This window comes from Leucopleurus acutus, assembly GCF_964270905.1.
Source record: "Leucopleurus acutus genome assembly, chromosome: 13".
Lineage (NCBI taxonomy): Eukaryota > Metazoa > Chordata > Mammalia > Artiodactyla > Delphinidae > Leucopleurus > Leucopleurus acutus.
Genome location: NC_139155.1, coordinates 68,052,809 through 68,069,522, shown reverse-complemented (window position 1 = coordinate 68,069,522; position 16,714 = coordinate 68,052,809). Strand labels below are relative to the sequence as shown.

Here is a 16,714-nt window from a genome sequence, read left to right as displayed (position 1 = left end):
ACAGGTAAGGCCACCTTGAAGATTAAAAGGTGAGTCAGGGGCTTCCCTGGTGGTGCAGTGGTTGAGAGTCCGCCTGCTGATGCAGGGGACACGGGTTCCTGCCCCGGTCCGGGAAGATCCCACATGCCGCAGAGCGGCTGGGCCCGTGAGCCATGGCCACTGAACCTGCGCAACAGGAGAGGCCACAAGAGTGAGAAAAAAAAAAAAAAAAAAGGTGAGTCAGCAGTAGAGAAACCAGATTTCAGACTTTCTCTCTGAGACAATGTGGTCACCAAACTCAGATAGGCTCTTTCAAGCCAGTTCAATTACTATGAGAAAATACTGTATTCTTCTTTGGGCTTGGCACAAGAATTGAAACAAAGGTGGCAGTGGAAGTGGTAATGACAGATGGATATGTGCTATGGGCCAGAAACTACGTAAACAGCTTTACAGTAATCTGTGAAGAAGGTATTGATAATATCCCAAGTTTCATATAAGGAAACCGAAGCCCAGAGAGGTCAAGGCATTTGTCTGGAGTCACACAGCTAGAAAATGGTAGCGCCGACACACTCTACTCCTGCTCCATAATGAGGTCACACACATCCCACTGTGTCCAGTGAGGCAGCTCCTCCTCTCTGATGAAACCCTGGCAGAAACACACACACTCTAGGCTAAATGGTATGTGAAGTATGTTGCCACACATCCCTTCGAGTCCCTCGAAGGTTGAATTACAGGTTATTTTAGGGCCAGCCCATCCAGTTTGGACAGCAGGGATGTCAAGCTTGGTAATGTGCCTAGTGAAAGCCTGTCTGGATGAGATCACCCAGTTATGGGTCTCCTGGGATTTGGAGGAAAACTGATTAGTCAAAGTCAATCTTCTGAGACCCACTAGCAATTAAAGTCTCAAAATGAAAAGGAACTAAAGGCAGGCAAATGGTACATGCAAATGTTCTTCTATCAGCACTGAGTCTCTAGGACTGAATTCTAGCATCAAGGGCCAGTTCTCGACTAATCTACAAGCAGTAATGCATGGAAAGCTCTGCTGCCAAGGAAAAGTTCCTTAAAAACGAAATAACAAGGACTTCCCTGGTGGCGCATTGGTTAAGAATCTGCCTGCCAATGCAAGGGACACAGGTTCGCACCCTGGTCTGGGAAGATCCCACATGCCATGGAGCAACTATGCCTGTGCGCCACAACTACTGAGCCTGCGCTCTGGAGCCCGTGAGCCATAACTACTGAAGCCCACATTCCTAGAGTCCTGCTCTGCAACAAGAGAAGCCACTGCAATGAGAAGCCTGCGTACTGCAATAAAGAGTAGCCCCCGCTTGCCGCAACTAGAGAAAGCCTGGGCACAGCAATGAAGACCCAACATAGCCAAAAATAAATAAATAAACGAAATAATAGGGGCTTCTTCTGAACAATCCTTAAATCAATGAAGATAAGGAAACAGAGGCCAAAGACTAAAGAACTAGGCTCCTGAGACCTCAGTTTTCCCGCCTATACATTGGGAACACTTTCTGAAAATCTGTCACATTTTGGATATAGCATGTTTAACAGTGTGGAGCACCATCAGCTCCAAGCCTGCAACTGCACCCCACACAGGAGCTCACACACAGCAGACAAAGAACAATCTTTTCCTGATGGCTCCTACAGATTCAGAGGGCAGGTGAAGGACTTCAGGGGAACAGCAGAGTAATCATGCCCTCCAGATAACTGCCACCAAAGCTCTGAGGAGGAGACTTTGAGATGGGTGGAGCATCAAAGGAAGCCCTCTTGGATTAAAAGGGGCTAGGCTGGACATGAAAATCTGTGTCGGATTTGGAAAGGGTGGGGCGAAGGTGACATGGAGAAGACCCACAAGATGACCACATAACGGGGAGTGAATTGAGAATAACTAAACAAACACAAACACTGGCTGGGGCACAGGTTCTGTGCTAAGTAATTTAGAGCCCCTGTGTCATTTAATTCTCCAGTAACCTATTTAAAAATGAGGAGTTAGAGATGCTGAGAGAGGAGTGACCTATCCAAGGCCAAAACAAGCACACATATTTAGGAGTCTGTGAGACCCCTGCTTGGCTGAAGGCAAGATCATGGCAGGGAAAGGAGCAGATGAGGTTAGTCAGGGAAGGATGAGATTCAAAGACAGCCTTGGATGCCAGGGTGAGTTGGACCCTGCCAGCAGAAGACGCAGTGATCTTATGACAAGTCTCATGCTAACAAGCATTTGATGCTACTGATCACTCCATCCTCCTTGAAACATTTTCTTCCCTTGGATTACAGGATGTCATGCTCTCCACTTTCCCTTCTACCCCACTGTCTAGTCTCCTTTGTTCCTCCTCCTCTCCCTCTCCTTCAACACCTGGAGTGCCCCAGGGCTCAGGCCTGGTTCCTCTGCCCTTTCCCAGAGGCCCTCTTCCCTCCTCCAGCTGCTTGCTTCATCCAGTGTCATGCCTTTAAGTACCATCTATGTGCTGACAACTCACAACTTTACATCCCCAGGCCCAACCTCTCCTCTGAACTCCCAGCTCATATATTCAAATTGCCTGATATCACTGGAATGTCTATATGGCTAACAGGCAGCTCAAACTTAAAATGATAAAAACTGCCACTTGCTTCCTCCTATCCCCCAACTGACTCATCCTGCAGTCTTCATTATCCAGTTATTACCAAAACCATCTTTGACAGGTTCTCAGGCCCAAAACCTCAGTTACCCTTGATAACACACTCTCTCTCATATCATACATCTAATCCATCAGTAATTCCTGTCGGGCCTAACCTCAAAATGAATTCCGAGTCCACGAAGGGGGCTTCTCACCAGCTCTATCACTACCACCTGGCCCCAGGCCATCATCCCCTCCCACTGAGATTGCTACCAAAGCTGCTTCCACACTGCACCTGACAGCCCATCCCGGCAACAGCCAGAATGGTCCTATGACAGTCTAAATCAGACAATGGCACCCCTCTGCTCAAAATCCCCCAATGGTTCCCTGTCTCACTCAGAGTAAAAGCCAAAGTCCCTACCATGGCCTCATGGCTCACAAAGCCTTGGATGAGATGCATACCCGCTTCTGTCTCTCACACACACACCCTCCCTGTCATTATCTCTTTCAAACTCTTCTTCCACTGTTCTCCCCATCACTCCCTCAGTTCCAGCCATACGGGCCTCTTTGCTGATCCTGGAACACAACAGGCATGTTTCAACCCCAGGGCCTTTGCACATGCTGTTCACTTTGCCAAGGAGGCTCTTTCTCTATAAAGTCTCATGGCTCAGCTCCTCATCTTTTTCCCCCCTCCAGTTTTATTGAGATATAATTGACATACAGCACTGTATAAGTTTAAGGTGTACAGCATAATGATTTGACTTTCATACATCATGAAATGATTATCACAGTAAGTTTAGTGAACATCCATCATCTCATATAAATACAAAATAAAACAGAAAAAAAATGTTTTCCTTGTGATGAGAAATCTAACAGTTTACTCTCAACAACTTTCATACACAACATACAGCAGTGTTAATTATATTTATCATGTTGTGCATTACATTCCTAATACTTATGTATCTTTTAACTGGGAGCTTGTACCTTTTGACTGCCTTCATTCAATTCCCCTTCCCCCAACCCCCACCTCTGGTAACCACAAATCTTATCTCTTTCTCTGTAAGTTTGTTTGTTTTTTAAAGTATAATTGACCTACAACACTATGTTAGTTCCTTTTACACAACACAGTGATTCGATATTTATACATATTTCCAAGTTATCACCACTGTAAGTCTAGTTATGATATGTCACCATACAGATATTACATAGTTATGGACTATATTCTCCACGCTGTACATTTCATACCTGTGACTCATTTATGTTGTAACTGGAAGTTTGTACCTCTTAATCTCCCGCACCTATTTCTTTCCTCCCCCCCACCCCAGTCCCTCACCTCTTTTTTTTTAATATCTTTACTGGAGTATAATTGCTTTACAATAGTGTGTTAGTTTCTGCTTTATAACAAAGTGAATCAGCTACACATATGCATATATCCCCATATCTCCTCCCTCTTGCGTCTCCCTCCCATCCTCCTTATCCCACCCTCCCTATCCCACCCCTCTAGGTGGTCACAAAGCACCGAGCTGATCTCCCTGTGCTATGCAGTTGCTTCCCACTAGGTATCTATTTTACATTTGGTAGTGTATGTATCCCTCACCTCTTTCATGTCTTGGCTCAAATGTCACCTTCTCACTGAGGTCTTCTCCAACCACTTTATTTAAAACTGTACACACCCCCAACAAATCCCCCACACTTCCTATCCTTCTTTCCTCTTTTTGTTTTTTCCTCTAAGTACTTATCACCAACATAGGATAAAACACTTATCTATTTTTTTCCCCTCCATAATGAAATTCCATAAGGACAAGGATTTTGTTCATTTTGTTCCCTACTGTATTCCTAGCTCCTAGACTGGTACCTGGCAAGTAGTAGGGGCTCAGTAAATATTCAAATGACTGGTGCTCAATCCTCCTCTTGGGGAAATTTCATGTTTTGTAAACCAACCTCAGCTAGAGAGCAGCTTCCCAATGTTGATTTCATGGTGTTTGCCAGGGTCAGAGCTACATCTGTTCTGGTTGTCAAGCTATTTTGAAATTGAGAATGCCAAACACCCTAGCCCATTTTACAGACAGTAAATGGAAGGTAAGTAAATAAATGATAAGAGAGAGAAGAAAGGGCAAAGGGTAGACGGTCAGGTGGCAACATCTCCAATGGGAGAAATGTTCAGGCCACTTCCTTCAGATCACCATCAGATCACTATCCCCAGCCCTGGGCATCAGCTCAGGGTGACCAGAGCTGCAGGAAGTGGGGAAACAAATTACTGGGGGAGGTGTGCAGAGGGGGCTCTGACACAGGCTATGATGTGAGCTCAGCTAGGCCCTTCCTTCCGCCTATAACCCTCCAGGCCCACAGCCTTCTGTGTTCCTCTAGTTGACAAGCTCTTCACTGCCTTCATACTTGCTGATCCTTCTGCCTGGATTATCTCTCCAGCTTCTAGATTTATCCTTCAAATCTCAGCTTAGGTGACATCACTTCAAAGATACCATCCTTGCACGCACTAAGTAGGTATTTTTCTGTCCTCATAGCCCAGTACTCCTATTCACATATTTACTGAGCCATAAATAGGTTTATATGCTGGGGATGAAGCAGTGAATTAAACAGACAAAAACCTTTCCCTTCATAGAACTTACATCCTAATGGCAGACAGGAACTACAAGCAAGATAAATAAGTAACATATATAGTATCTCAGACAGTGGAAATGCTATGGAGAAAAAGAAAGCAGGGAAGGAGGATAGGGAGTGTGGGGGAGGACGAGTGGGAGGTTGAAATTTAACCAGGGTGGCCACAAAAGGCCTCCTTGAGAGGTGACACTGCCTGGGGAAGAGACTTCCAGGCATAAAAAATAGTGCAAAGGTGGGAGTATGCCTGGCCTGTTTGAGGAACAGCAGGGAAGTGATGTGGCTTGAACAGAGTGAGCTGTGAGGGGGGCAGTGGGTTATGAGGTCAGAGAATGGAGGGGGCCTTACAGGTCAAGGTAAGGACTCTGGCTTTTACTCTGAATAAGCTGAGTGCCACTGGAGGGTTTTAAGCAAGAGTCCTGAGATCTGGCTTACATTTTAATAGGGGTGAGCTGCTCTGCCTCATTTCCCTCATGATTTATCTGTTTTTCTAATTATAACATTTGTTTTCTATTTCTTCTTTGTCTCTCTCCCCCACTAGAATGTGGTAAGCAATCCAAGGGCAGAAACTGTCTGGCTTGTTTACCTGTCACCACATTTAGCCCAGTGCCAGGGGCACAGCAGGGCTCAATAAATACTGAATGAATGAAGGAACGAACAAACGAATAAATGAATGTTGGGCATATGAAGGCTCTGTCCTCAGTGTCTCAACATCCAGCCACCCAGCCCTTAGAGATCAAAGAGTGAAAACCACAGAAAAGACTCAATAGCTTGCTATAATGAAATTTTGTCATTCTACTCTAAATATGCTTAGGACCCTAAAAGCAATTAGGGTGTGATAAAAAGTATGTCATCCAGGCTTCCCTGGTGGCGCAGTGGTTGAGAGTCCGCCTGCCGATGCAGGGGACGCGGGTTCGTGCCCCGGTCCGGGAAGATCCCACATGCTGCGGAGCGGCTGGGCCTGTGAGCCATGGCCACTGAGCCTGCGCATCTGGAGCCTGTGCTCCGCACGGGAGAGGCCGCAACAGTGAGAGGCCCGCACACCGCAAAAAAAAAAAAAAAAAAAAAAAAGAGTATGTCACCTAAGGCTAGTCCTCTATAGAGCTCAGCTGTAACAAATGTCTTCAGTGCTGAAAACCAACACTGAAGGGCTGGTTTTAAAACTTTTTTTTTTTTTTTTAAACTTTCTGGCCACGCCACACAGCTTGTGGGATCTTATTTCCCATACCAGGGATTGAACCCGCACCCCCTGCAGTGGAAGCGTGGAGTCTTAACCACTGGACTGCCATTGAAGTCCCAGTTTTAAAGCTTTTGAGACCTGACTTCCAAACCTACAAATCTTGCAGCTCAAGTCCACAGAGGAGACAATGGATCAATGATTAAGGCATCCTGGCTGATGATGACCTTTGGGCATTCTGTAGTCAACCAACCATACTGTTACCTTAACTAGAGAAGGCCTCCCAACTTCAGGGAGACCCTCTTAATGGAGGTCAGAGGTCAAGCCCAAGGCCAAAAACCCAAAAAGCATGAGGCTTGGGAGGCTAGAACCATAGCCAAGCCCTTCCTCAGCTCCATTAAATAACAGGAGACAATTCAAGAACAAGGGATTGGGAAAGGAAAGGTGGCCACAGAGGGTACAACATGGGCTCTCAAGGGGTCTACACAACCTAACAGGCACAACCATACCACAACTGCAAAACGAGAATTACAATGTCACATACTTGAGGGGTTTGTGAGGCTAAAACAAGTGAATACATGCAAAGCCCTCAGCAGTACCCAGCCCACCAAGTGCTTGATAAATGTTAGCCACTTTTACTACTACACAGGGAGAGCCGTTACCACCAGCACCTCCTGCTGCTCTCCAACCCCCAGGTCTCTGGAGGCCCTGAAGCACTCTGATGGCTGGCTGGGTGGTAGCAGTAGTTCGAGAGTAGTTATTCCCACCATTGGGCAGATTTCTCCCTACCTCCCTGGGGTGACATGATGATGGACAGGAGATCATCTGGGAAGTGCTCTGAATTCCTTAGGAGTCAAGGAATCCTAAAAATTCAATGTGATATTCATTCATTCATTCACCAGACATTTACTGAGCACCTACTATGTGCCAGATATTTCACTAGGTGCTGGAGACATAGACAGTTAAAACAAGTCCTCTCCAGGGATTAAGAGCTGTTTACTTAGAAGACAGCCAAGTACACAGACAATGACAACCCACTGTGATCAATGCCACAGGACAACCAGTTCAGGCCTGCAAGGTGCAGGAGATGATCAGATGGGAAGCACCAAGTAGTGGTCTAGCAAAGAAGTGGGTGTGTGTGACAGGAACTGGTGCTCAGGAGGTGGGAACAGCACAAAGCAAAGACACAGAGGTAAACAACTGGGGATGGCAGAAGTGGCAAGTAGTTGAGTTTGACTGGAACTTGGGGAGATGCTGGAAGTGAGTAGTAGGAGAGATGAGGCAGGAGAACCCGGCAGAGGTCAGAGCTCAAAAGGCTTTGACCGCCACGCTAAGGAATGTGAATTTCAGCCTGAGAGCAATGAGGATCCACTGATGGATATTCAAGCAGAATTTTTTTTTAAAGGATTCCCCACTTGCCCAAGTAATATTCTCTCTCTGGAGTTATTTGTTCCTCTCTGTGTGAAGCGAAGAAGAACACAAAAACCATTCCTGTGCTCTGATACCTTATCAGTGACCTATCTTAGGCAAAAAGACCTGTTCAGGGCTTCCCTGGTGGCACAGTGGTTGAGAGTCCGCCTGCCGATGCAGGGGACGCGGGTTCGTGCCCCGGTCCGGGAAGATCCCATATGCTGCGGAGCGGCTGAGCCCGTGAGCCATGGCCACTGAGCCTGCGCATCTGGAGCCTGTGCTCTGCAATGGGAGAGGCCACAGCAGTGAGAGGCCCATGTACCACAAAAAAAAAAAAAAAAAAGACCTGTTCAGAAAAAGAAATACCTACAAGCAACAGATGCCCCTTTAGCTTTCAGAAATACACCAAAGCGCGAAACTCATAACCAAGCAATGTTTGCTCACCATCAGCACATCAGGCTTTGGTGCCAGGCGTGGGGGTTTTCAGGAAGTGAGCAGTCAAGACATACAACAGCTTCAAAGGATGACTAGAAAAAGATGAAAGTCCAAGCCCAGAGCCAGCAGGACCAACAGACTGAATTTCTTCTGAAACACTTTTAGGAAGTGAAACAAGAAGGATGGGAGAAGTCCTGTGTACATAAAGGTCTCTGTCTGCAGATGGAAGTAACACCCCCAAAACCAGGCCCCCAGTGGGCATCAACTGCCTAGGGTCAAGGCACCCACCACCACAACAGGCTCTGACAAATGTCCTTGTCCAGCCCCGACATATGCCAGTGTTCGGTGGTGGGGGGGTGGGGAGGGGAAGGTATTATTTGAGAGCTGAGGTAAAGAAGGCTCCAGGTCACACTACCAAGAAGCTGCTGAGCTGGGACTGGAACCCAGGGTTAACTGATGGGGAGTCGAGGAGTGCTTTTTCCATCACACCTCTAAGCTATTCACGTCGCTCAGGTGAAGCCTCTGCTCAAACCACACTCAACAGATAAACTCTACACAACCTCTAAGGGATCTGAGTCTTTGTAAAGTAGTGAAGTCACTCTTCATGAAGCTGCTCTAAGAGGTCGAAGAGGCCTGGTAGGCTCAACTCAGGACAGGGAGCCAGATGCTCTGAGCTCTGCTCATGTTCCTACCATCTGTGACAAGTCACTTCATCTCAAATCCTCCCTTGGAAGGATGGGGATAAGGTGACAATATTAAGTTTCCGTGAATTCAATGGAACTAGGAGAACAGATCGTAGAGTTTAAAAACAGGCACTACAGTAATATTTATATCACAGCTTTCTTCAGAAGCATGTGGAAACCCTCAAGGGTTCGTTAAGGCTTATAATACCTAGGAGTGGGTAGGAAATCAGCAGCTCTGTGCTGCTATCAGGGAAACTGAGGCAGAACTGGAGCAAGTGAATGTCTCTGCAAAGGAATAAGGCTCAGACTCACAAAGCCTCATCCTCTGGCCATGAAATCACCTTACCAGCTCCTGGACAAGATGTGGCTCCCCAGTCAAGAAGCCATGGGACCTGTACTTTTCTCAGAGACACAGACCCTTCCCTTGGGAATGTTCTTCAAGAACCCAGGGCCAAAAGATCCCCTAGCGGTCACGTGGTTCCTCTCTTCACTCCAAAAAGAATGCAGCTCAACCACTCTCAAGAGAGGTTCTGGATATTGTTTTTTTCTTTTTTTAAAAAAATTAATTTCTTTAGTTAGTTTTTTGGCTGTGTTGGGTCTTCATGGCTGCGTGCAGGCTTTCTCTAGTTGCAGCAAGTGGGGGCTACTCTTTGTTGAGGTGCGTGGGCTTCTCATTGTCATGGCTTCTCTTGTTGTGGAACATGAGCTCTAGGTGCGTAGGCTTCAGTAGTTGTGGTGTGTGGGCTCAGTAGCTGTGGCTCACAGGCTCTAGAGCGCAGGCTCAGTAGTTGTGGCACATGGGCTTAGTTACTCTGCGGCATGTGGGATCTTCCCGGACCAGGGCTCAAACCCGTGTCCCCTGCATTGGCAGGCGGATTCCCAACCACTGCACCACCAGGGAAGTCCTGGATATTCTTAAATTCATTTCATGGCCAGCCTGTTTTATGTCTCACAGTTCTCAATAGTCAGGAAAAACTTCCTCTCTTGCCCTGAAAGGTAATCAGTTATAGCAATAGCCTACAGAACTGTTTCATCCTGAAAAAAGTGAATCAAATACTCCTTATGAAGATCAGACGAGAAGCAAGAAGGCTACATCTTTATATAGGTGCAAATTTAATGGTAGCTAAAAATATTAAATAGCCCCTACACCCCAACCTTGCTCCAGCCTCTCCTTTGTCTCTGCACTTACAGGTCCGTGAGAGCCTGGGTGGGAACCCTGGCTCTTGTCTATACTACCCGATTGACCTTACAGGTGTGATTTAACCTCTCTGTGCCTCAGTTTCCTCGTGGATAAAATGGGGATAACAACAGTAGCTACCTCACAAAGGTTGCTGGGAAGCTTAAATGAGGCATTATAAGTGCCTAGCACAGGGCTTGGTACACAGTAGGAGGAGCTCAGTAACCAGTAGCTAGCATTTCCATCAGTACTTTTGGCATTATTACAGGTGTCCCCAGTTAACTTGTCCGTGAGGCGCCTACGGACAGACCAAGCCCAACCCCACCGCAGAGGAGGCGGCGCCGGGCCATTTCTTAGTTTTTCTTTTTTTCCTTTTTGAACCTTGGCAAAGAGATAAGGCCCTGAACGACGAGGAGGCCTCAGGATAGCCACGGGGGTGACTGTGCAGGGGGAACCAGTACCCAAAGAGAAGTTTCCTGTCTGGCCAGGCGCAGGCTCCCTCAGGCCTAAGTCTAGGAGTCTCTCCGGCAGGGCGCCCTGGGAGGGAATGCGGACTTGGGGTGGCTGGGGTGCAGGCCGGCGGCCAAGGGGGCGCGAATGAATGAACCCGCAGCCCTTCTGCCTCGTCCTGGCTTGGGAAGCCACTCTAGCCCCTCCAGCTTCCTGTCCTCTCCGTGACCTTTGACCCCAGAAACCCCTCACCTCAGACCCCTGACTCCCCGCCCCACCACTTCTCCGGCCTCGTCAGGCTTCCCGTTTCCTCACCCACAGGTCCGAACGGCTCCCGGAGCCACGGCGCTGCTCGACGCGGCAGTAAAATGTCTGCGGCCTTGTCCCCCTGCTCTCCCCGTGCGTCCGTGCCGCCGACAGCTCCGAGCCCCACGACTGTCACCTGCCGGGCGGAAGTGAGCTGCCCGCGCGCGGGCACTTCCGGTGGACGCACGGGCTGGGGGCGGGGTCAAGGGTGCACTGGCTGGGGCGGGGGTTGGTGCCCGCGGGGTGGGGCCAGAAGGGGCGGGGCCTACCGGAATTAACTCCGCCCCCGACACGTCCTTCTCTGCCGCTGTCTTCGGTAGAGCGCGGAGAAAAATTAGGCCAGCTAACCGTTAAGCAATTGAACGTGATGGAGATGGAAAAGTTCGTAGAGACTTTGAGGTCCGTTTCCCTTCTGTGTTACAGACGGGAAAACTGAGGTTCTGAAAGGGGCAGGTGTTGCTCAAGAGCACTTACCTTGTGAAGGGAAGAGTTAAACTAGAGCTGTAAGTCTAGTCTAGCGCTTGCAGCCCTTCAGTGCAGCCCTATAGGGGAATTCCGCGTTTTACGGGAAAACCTCAGACCCTCCAAGGAGAACTTCATAATGTCCCATTTCCCCTTTTGCTGGGTCGGCCAGGACCTCAATTTCTATAGCTATCTCGCTCCCAACTCTGGTACTATTAACTTTCTCCTCCTCCTAGATAATTTCTGATTATTCTCTTTAAAATATTTAAAATAATATTTGCATTGTAGAGAAATGGAAATATACTAGTAAGCAAAAGGAGATAAAAAATCATCTGCAATCCCACCGACCTGAGACAATCATTTTTAACATTTTGGTGAATACCCTTCCAGACTCGACATATCATGCAGTATTTTTAACTCACCAAGATATTGGTAAAGCTTTCCCAAAACAATAAATACATTTCTATTTGGTGCTTTCCAATGCCTGCATGGAATTCTACAGTATGGGTGGCATCACTGTTCTAAAAAACAATCCCCTACAGCTGAACACTTAGGTTGTCACCAAACTTTTAATATAAAATATATTGATAAATAAGCATGCACAGCCAAGTCTGTATGTCCCATCTAATCCAGATATTACTGTTTTAATATTTAATATAGTTTTCTATGTTTAATCAGCCTCAACTACTTTTTAAAAATATTTATTTATTTATTTTTGGCTGCATTGGGTCTTCACTGCTGCGCGCTGGCGTTCTCTAGTTGCGGCAAGTGGGGACTACTCTTCGTCGCAGTGTGCGGGCTTCTCATTGCAGTGGATTCTCTTGTCGCGGAGCACGGGCTCTAGGCGTGTGGGCTTCAGTAGTTGTGGCACACGGGCTCAGTAGGTGTGGCTCACAGGCTCTAGAGCGCAGGCTCAGTAGTTGTGGCACACGGGCTTAGTTGCTCCACGGCATGTGGGATCTTCCCAGACCAGGGCTCGAACACGTGTCCCCTGCATCGGCAGGTGAATTCTTAACCACTGTGCCACCAGGGAAGTCCCTCAACTACTTTTTATAAAATGTTATTTTTAAAATAATTATAGACTTACAGGAAGTTGCAAAAATAGTACACAAAGGGTATCATGTACCCCTCACCCAGCTTCCCTCCATGGTGATATTTTATATATTGGTAGTATAATATTGAAACCAGGATATTGTCATTGGAACAATACCATTAACTACATTACAGACCTTACTCCACTTTTTAAATCCTCTTCTGAAGTAGACAGGAAACAAATAGAATTCTATATGTACATGCCATGTTCCATGTGCTATATACAGCTGTCTGGAGGAACCACCATTCCCCTAATGATAAATGTTGGCAAATGCCATCAGCCTCATTGGAAAACAAAATTTCACTGGGAATGTGACATGGAAAGAGAAGAATTATCCAACAAAACAAACCAAGGAACTTAAAGGTACCAAGCTGGACAGCTTATGTGAAAGTGACAAGTTAGTGGTAGAAGCAGTCAGAGATGGAAGATTTCCAAGGAGACAGAAGTCACAGCGTCAGTTTGCTCAGGAAGGATATCCTGAGGAAAGTGACATTTGTGCTAGGCTTTGCCCAATAAGAACACAGTTGCATGGGCTGAGACAGAAGGAAAAGGTGATCCAGGGACAACAGTGTAGAGTCAGGAAGGCAAGGGAACCAGACGTCTGGGTCCTTCAGAAAGCAGTTCCCAAGTCCCTGATCTGAATCATGCCCTGGACTGGGTGTTGGATAGTTGCATGGCTGAGGCAAAGGCCCTGTTCTTGCTGACCCTACTGTTTGTCTGGGGAGGATGACAGAGCAGCAGACACGAGTGTGATTGGTGCTGTGGTAGGGGATGGGCTGGGGGCTATGGGAGTCCAAAGCAGGAAGTGCAGAGCAACAATGAATGTTTATGGAGCACCTCTGGTGGGCCAGGCAGTGTGCAGAGGGTCTCACTTCCTTCTCACTTCAGCCCCACTTTATCCAGGTGGAGGGTTGTTGCAACTCCAAGAGCTTAAGCCAAACAGTGTGTGAGTGACAGCGCTGAGGGACTGGCCCCAGAGCCCTTGGATATGTGCTCTCACAAGTCCCACTCATTCACCTAAAATATATTTGTCACTAAACCAGCCATATTGGGAATACAACAATGAGCAAAGGCAGCACGATCCCTCCTTGGGGCTATGGTGGAGTGTGGGAGAAAGACAAACAAAGGGATAATTATAACACCACTCAGGATGGCTTCCTGGAGGAGGTGACATCCAGCCTGAACTGTGAAGGATGATATTCCTCCTACTAACAGTTACTGTGAACGAATCACTGTGCTTGACTTTTTCACATATTAACCCACTGAACTCTCCCAACAATTCAACCCCATGACTGTCTCCAAGGAAAGATGAGAAGACTTAGGCCAGTGGGCAGAGCCGATTTCTCCCCGACTCCCCTGTGGGCCTGGGCCTTCTCTCCCACAGCTCAGCCTGACAGGAAAGCTAAAAGGATGCTACTAATAAGAGGAGGCCAAAGGCCGGATAGTTACAGCTTGCAGAGGTGGGAGATGGAAGCAGGGAAAGGGGGCGTTTGGGGGCTTCCCTCTCCACCGCCACCACCAAACCCAGCTGGCCACATGGCCGAGTCACACTCACCATCAAACGCTGACCGCTGTGGCTAGAACAGTCGCTCCTGGGGCACGTGTGGTTCACCCTGGCCCTCTGAGACTCCAGGATGGGTGGAGCAGAGCCGATGATGGCCAAGCCCACCTGGAGAGAGAACCAGATTCTCCCAACAAATACATCATTACGAACAACATCACCTCCTGATTGGAGGAGGACGTTTTTCATTTTCTACCTTGCCCTACTGAGCTGGCTGATGTTGGACAGGCCTGTGCACCTCTTTGGGCCTCAATTTCTCCACTCTGAGAACTCTGAACCCATCATGGGCCAAGTACTTTGTATACCCTTGACCTCCATCACTTTATTTAACCCTCACTGTTCTCAAGAGGTGGGTGCTACGATAACCCTCACTTTACAGGTGAGCACACTGAAGCCCTGAGAGGCTGAGGAACTTTCCCGACTTCACAAGGCAACAATGTGCCGAGCTGGGAGTCCAGGCCAGGGCTGGTGACTGCAGGGCCCAGGCTTTCCCCCTTGTCCCATCCTCACCTGCCAATGAGGTCTCATCCAATCAGAGGAAGGTGGTGTCGAGAATTGACCTGCTGCTGTGTGACCTTCAGCAAGTTCCTTCCTCTTTGTGACACACAGAAGCTCAGAGCACGCCCTTCCCACCCTCTCTCCACACTGGTGCATAATAAATAAAGGTTGAACAAATTAAATGTTCTTTCCGTCTGTGCCCACTAGAGGGCGCACGGGTGACATTAATTGCCACCCTTCCCTTCCAATGGAATTGTTGCATGGGCAGCCTCACGTCAGCCTTTCTACGTCTAGACCTTCTTTCTAGATTCTTCTTCCTGTAATTACTATTCCTCTACTTCAGTTTGTGTGTGCTTGTTTTTTCTGTTGTTTTTATCTTACACATTTCTAAAAGTTGCCGCAGAGCCTTTCTGGAAGGAAGCAGGAGGTGACTGTCCACGAGCCTCACTGACTAGGCCAGTGTCCCACCTGCTGAAGGTGGGCAGCTCCATCTCCCCCCGCCCCGCCCAGGCCAGGACTGGCACAGCTCCCAGGGCAGAGGGGCCTAGAGTCTGCCCAGGACCCCTCCTCCACTGCCCCCATCTCCCCCTGCTGCAAATGTTCTCATTACACCATCCCTGGGCTTCCCAGGAACAAAATGCTGCTCAACCCTCCTGGTTTCTCCACCACCGCAGGCTGCTTCTCAAAGGGCTCTGCTCTCCTCTCTAAGGTGCCCCTGAGAGGGCTGGATGACCCTCCACTGGTGCAATCGAAAAGGCCCAGACTCTGAAACACACCTGGGTTCAAATCCCCAGCTGGACCTCACTTTCCAATTTGGAAAATGGGGCTGATTGAGCCTTCGTGCAAAGCTGTTACAGAGATTAAACTGTACAACTTCTGTAGAGTGCTTGGCAGCCTAGAAACCCTCCTTCAAGGCAGCTGTTATTTGTGTTAATATTAGTTCAGCTCAGCCACTTCCTGACTGTGTCTGTGAGCACATGACGTAGCTTCTTTGAGCCTCAGCTTCCCTATCTAGAAAGTGGGACTAATACTCTATACAGATGTCAAGAAAATTACAGTAGATGTTGTAGGTAATATTCCTAGAGCAACAGCTAGCAGGCACTAAATAAGCATAGTGATTACGTTTATTAAAGGCCATAGATTAGGGCACAGAGAAATTGTCAATAAATTATAATATAGAAGAACTGGAGTTCATACATCCTTCTTTGATAACAATCTACAAAACTAGAAATTAAAAATAAAACCAGAAAATTACCCCTACACCTGGCAAATAAAACCCTTTCTTTTAAACAACTCCCGAGACTTCTGGGTCAGGTAGTGGGTTCAACATGGGCATGTGATTCTGCTCCTTTCTGAAATTCTACTAAAACAACAGTAAGGGAACTTTAAAATTTTGACAAACTATAGATAAAATAAAATTTGCCTTTTAAACCATTTTTAAGTGTACACTTTAATGGGATTAAGTAGATTTACATTGTTGTGCAACCATCCCCACCATCCATCTCCAGAGCTTTTTCATCTTTCCAAACTGACACTCTAAACCCATTAAACACTAAACTCCCCATTTCCCCCTTCCCTTAGCCCCTGGCAACCACAATTCTACTTTCTGTATCTACAAATTTGACTGTTCTAGGTACCTCATGTAAGTGGAATCATAGTGTTTGTCCTTTTGTGTCTGGCTTAATTCACTTAGCATAATGTCCTAAAGGTTCATCCATGTTGTGGCATGTGTCAGAATTCCATTCCTTTTTATGGTTGAATAACATTTCATTGTATGGATAGACCATATTTTATTATATTTATCCATTCATCCATCAGTTGACAGTTGTGTTGCTTCCACCCTTTGGCTATTGTGAATAATGCTATAGAAATATTGGTGTACAATGGGGGAAACAGACTCCACTCTTGGAGGGCACACACAAAGTAGGGTGCGCATTGGGACCCAGGGCAAAGAGCAGTGACCCCATAGGAGACTGAACCAGACCTATCTGCTAGTGTTGGAGGATCTCCTGCAGAGGCAGTGGGTGGCTGTGGCTCACTGTGGCGTCAAGGACACTGGCAGCGGAAGTTCTGGGAAGTACTCCTTGGTGTGAGCCCTCCCAGAGTCCGCCATTAGCCCCAACAAAGAGCCACGTAGGCTCCAGTGCTGCGTCACCTCATGCCAAACAACCAGTAGAGAGGGAACCCAGCCCCACCCATCAGCAGACAAGAGGATTAAAGTTTTACTGAGCTCTGCCCACCAGAGCAACACCCAGCTCTACCCACCA

At 47.5% G+C, this 16,714-nt stretch overlaps 1 protein-coding gene across 2 annotated transcripts in view; it reads right to left on the bottom strand.

Annotated features, from left to right (window-relative positions):
- Nucleotides 1–10,954, bottom strand: part of AP1B1 (adaptor related protein complex 1 subunit beta 1) — a 53,256-nt gene extending 42,302 nt beyond the window's left edge. The window contains exon 1 of one of the 2 annotated variants that reach the window (XM_082853023.1): nucleotides 10,843–10,954. The gene's annotated coding sequence lies outside the window, so the exon portion shown is untranslated. The remainder of the gene's footprint in view (nucleotides 1–10,842) is intronic. The other variant, XM_082853024.1, reaches the window with a different exon arrangement.
- Nucleotides 10,955–16,714: the final 5,760 nt, after the last annotated feature.